Raw genomic sequence first — 4,858 nt, 5'->3', positions numbered from 1 at the left:
AATAAATATATTAAAAGATAAAAAAATGTAAAGAGTCTTATAATTAAAGTTAAAGAGAATAATAGTTTTTTTTTATCAATTTATATAAAATTTTGTCAACACAAACTAAATTTTTTGGGTCCATCTCTGAATATAATTTAAAAGACATTAATTATAAATTATAAAATTTTAATTAAAAATATTACATATTTTCAATAAAAAATTTTTACATTTAACTCTTAACATGTGTCCTAAGGACACATGTTTGCATTATCCTACAAAAATTAGTGAAATAGTGTACCTTTAAATGACTATGCTCTTTATGAAAGACATCAAATTTCCACCAAAAATTATAAAATATTAATATATAGCTTCTCTATTATAAATACAAAGGGATATCATGATGCCGAGCATACTAAAAACATAAGGATTGAACTTTTGGAGAAATCCGAAAAAATCAGAAGTACCAACGAGTGTCTCAATCTCTTATGTTCTTAGCATACTCGACATCACGATGCCCCGAGGTTTTAACTTCATCTCTTTTCACTTATGTTTCAATCAAACTTTTTGGTCTCATTTCAACCTTTATGATAACATCATAAGAAACTCCATGTTTGATTACTAGAAAGAATTCCTACTTTTCACATGCCTTGCCAATCTTTGAGATGAGGTTTTGTTGACTACTTTGTGAGAGGACGATGATTAATGGAATTTAATTGTAGATAACTCAGGAAGGTGTTTTGTGGATTGTATGTAAGATGGATGTAAGAGTCCCACGTTTTGATGTTTTTGTTTCTGGTTTTCTCACAACAGCTCCCATATATAGAATTTTGTAGGTATGTGAACAACAGATATTTTCCCCTGCTTTTTGGTTGTTTGTGGTCACGTTTTGCACACCTAATCATCGAAATGACCGCATATTTTTGTCACATCAAGTTGCAAAATATTTTCGGAATTCCACTCATAATTCTTAGCAATTTAACTTACCGAAATGCATTATTATTATTTCTTGGGTTTTTCATAATAAAAAGTTTCGTTTGTATTTTTTTACATGTCTTAAAATAAATATTTTTTTAAAATATTAATTAAATATTCATTATTTTCTATGTCACATCAATTTTTACATTTCTTAACTACTCCACTATTTATAATAAATAAAGATATTTTAGTAAATGATACTAATTTTATCATTAAAACTAATAGTTCTAATATTTTTTTTAATATGTGAAAGTATATATTATTACACAATGCTTAAATTTAATTTACCTAAAACTAATAATTCTAATTTTTTTTTAAGATGGAGAAAGTATATATTATTACACAATTCTTAAATTTAATTTACCTACATGCATTATTATTAATATTATTATATACTTTTAATTATTTAACTAGTACTCCATCCATTTCACAATGAGTAACTCAGTTGATATTTCATATATATATATATATATATATATATATATATATATATATATATATATATATTAAGAAAATTACATAAATATAAGAGAAAATAATATTTTTACCATTGTACCCTATATTTTATATTTAAAATGATAAAAAATTATTAATTAAATAGTAGAATTGAAAAAAATATATTAAAAATTGAAATAAGTCATTTATTTTGAGACACTGTTTTATTTCAAATAAATCACTTACTCTGGGAAGGAAGGAGTAACAAACTCGTGCATATACTGAAATGGTATGTATATTTGTTCACATATTTTAAAAAATGGTTGATAAATTTTTATTTTAACATTTGGATCGATGGTTTTATTTTTTCTGTTTAATATAATTTTCATAATAAAAAAATAGAATTTGTTAAAATTGAATATTTTTTACTCATTACAATTATCAAAAATAATTATAATTAGATAACAAAACATGCAAGAAATATTAAATTTTAATTTTTTTAAAAATTAAATATTGATATTTGAGTTGTTTATAGAGTGAAATGATGAATTTATTCAATGTTCTCAAAAATAATAAATAATGATAAAATATATATTTTTTATAAATAATACAAAAATATTATTTGGATCAATAGTAAATATTTTCTTATATATTAACATTATAATAAAATAGTAGATTTTTTCTCATATATAAATAATTTTTTGGACATCATTTAAGAATCTTTTCCCATTTATAAAAATAATATTATTTATAAAAATATTTAGATTAACAGTATACTTTTAACATATATAAAATATATATATATATATATATATATATATATATATATATATATATATATATTTATATATATATTTTGACATTATTTATAAAAATGTTTAAATTAATTATTTTTTATTTATAAAAAAATTGTTTATAAAAATATTTAGACTTTTTTTGTGTCTAAAAATTATTTTGTTTTGATTATTTTAATTAATTGAAAATTAATAAAAACAAAACTACAGTTTAGTCATTTTCTAAAAGGAGGTGACTAAGATGTGGACCATGTGAAATAAATCAAATGGATTGTTTTGTTTTTACTAAATAAGAATAGAAAATGGGAGATTAAGGATCAGAAATATCCAAAATGCAAAAATTGAAACACCAACACAGTTTGTATGTTTATTACTCCCTCTATCCTAAATTATAATTCCTTTTGTTAAGAAATGTATCCCAAATTATTAGTCTCTTTACAATTTCAATATATCATTAATGTTTTTTTTGTCTAATATATCTTCTACTATTTATTTTTTTCTTTTTCTTTCAATTCTTTTAATTTTAATTTTTAATATAATTATTGAATGACATTTTTTATTAAGTCTTATATCATTTCACTTATACACTACACCGTATATAATTGTTACAAATATTGGTTTTTATGTCATTTATGACACAAATAAGGGCATAATGGTAAATAGCAAGTGAGGGTTAGGTTAAGAGGTTAGGATTGGAAATGAGTTTATTCGAGTCAAACTCGCCTCAGCTCAGTTCGACTCGTTAAGAATTGGTCGAGTTCGAGTTCATCACGAACTTTTTTTTCAGCTCAAACTTGACTCGTTAAGAATTTGTCAAGTTCGAGCTCATAACGAAATTTTTTCAGCTCAAACTAGGCTCGTCAGAAGTTCATGAATAACTCGGTTCAACTCGTTAGGTTTATCTCGTTATGTTCAACTCGCTAGTTTCACGAACTTAAAAGTAATTTTTAAAGTCTATTTGTATATATATTTGACATGTTAAACTAATATATTTTTAAGTAAAAATAAAATAAAAGTTATTAGATTGGAATTTATACGATGTTGATTTTATTTGTAGAAATATTTTGCTCACTTGAGAATATAAATTATCATTTAAAACCGTTAGACTAAAAGAAAATATGGGACTAATATTTGGAGAAAATCTTTAAAACTACTCTTAAATACAATATAATCTATTTCATATATAATCGAGTTGACTCATGAACCTAACGAGTCGAACTATGTATAGTTCAAGTTCAGCTCATTTAGTTAACGAACTTAGTTTTTAGTTCATATTCAACTTATTTGGTTCATGAACCTAGTTCAACGATTTAATTTTTGAATTGAATTTTGAACTATTTTCGAGTTGGTTCGGTTCATTGCCAGCCCTACTCATGACTCTCTTCTCTCTCACTCACGGCGACAATCTTTTCTCTCACTGCGACTCAACTCTCATCTCTCTCTCTCTCTCACGACGACTCTTTTCTTTTAAGGTTATATGATTTTTTAATTCTGATTTCTTCCCTTTTTATTTTTTTTGTCTATCACATTCTATTAGAAGACAGAAATTGGAAAAGGAATAAGGTTATGAAATATTATTTTCAATTCAAGTGTCAACAAATGCCTCTATTTTACTGTCTCGTGTGTTTAAAGTTTTGGGTTTATCATATCTGTTTTGTACTGATTATGTTTTTATTTGGTTTTCTTTTGCTATTAGGTTGATTGATTTATTGATGTTAGTTTATTGCTAAAACTGTGGCATCATCAAGAAATTTACCTAAAACTGAAGTAAGTTGATTGATTTTGTTTTGGTTATTGTTGTTGATGTACTAATTATCTCTATTCGTTTTGTTAATTTGGTTACACTGATTGCTACTTATTTCAGTGAAATTAATCAATTTTTTTCCATAATTTTAAGGTATGAATGAGGCATAATTGTAACCCGGTTAATTTGAGCACCATCAACAAAAGCTTAACAATAACTCAACGTGCCCATATTGACTGCAACCCATTCAAATGAGCGTTGAATATTTCTAACGACTTCTCAATCGCAGGTGGTTTATTTTAGGAGTTAGTAAGTAGATGGGACACACATAATAGGGGATTTAGGGTTAGGGATAGGATAATTCCCTTTACTTCGATTGATGTTTGTTTCGCTCTTGGATTGTCGATTGTTGGTAAGACCCTCGTAGTAGAAGAATACCAACAATGTCAAACATTGGACCTCTTTAAAGGGGCTGAGGTAATTGTGGCCAATATTTGCAAAAAAATTCATTTCCACAAGAATATATTAGTTAATTTCTCTAGACTTTACATATTACTAGCATTTGCGGAGTTTTACTTTCCAAAAATCGGGACCAAGGTATTTACGGGATTTATTAAGCAATTGGATGATTTGGAATCACTTGATACTTATAGTTGGGATCTTTCTATTTATAACTTTGTGGTTTCTAGTTTATGTGAGTCTTAAATTGTGTTGAAAAAAGGAATAAAAACAAGTCACAGAGAGATTTAAATAGGTGTGTTGCCGTATTGCAGGTATATAGATTATATAACTTTATAGTGCCATCTTCTGTCTTGTAATTTTTAATTTACATCTTCTTATATTTGTTATAGATTTTGGCATTCAACCACTTATCTTTGGGGAAAACACCTTCTTTTCCAATTGCACGACGTTCTTTGTTAATATAATT

At 25.4% G+C, this 4,858-nt stretch overlaps 1 long non-coding RNA gene across 1 annotated transcript; it reads left to right on the top strand.

Annotated features, from left to right (window-relative positions):
- Window positions 1-408: 408 nt before the first annotated feature.
- LOC131600084 (uncharacterized) lies at window positions 409-4,546 on the top strand. Its single transcript, XR_009282999.1, has 3 exons — window positions 409-503; window positions 3,883-3,953; window positions 4,084-4,546. It is a non-coding gene; the product is annotated as an uncharacterized LOC131600084 (long non-coding RNA).
- Window positions 4,547-4,858: the final 312 nt, after the last annotated feature.

This window comes from Vicia villosa, linkage group LG4 (assembly GCF_029867415.1).
Source record: "Vicia villosa cultivar HV-30 ecotype Madison, WI linkage group LG4, Vvil1.0, whole genome shotgun sequence".
Lineage (NCBI taxonomy): Eukaryota > Viridiplantae > Streptophyta > Magnoliopsida > Fabales > Fabaceae > Vicia > Vicia villosa.
The sequence above is the reverse complement of the archived record's forward strand: the minus strand, read 5'-3'. Positions and strand labels throughout refer to the sequence as shown.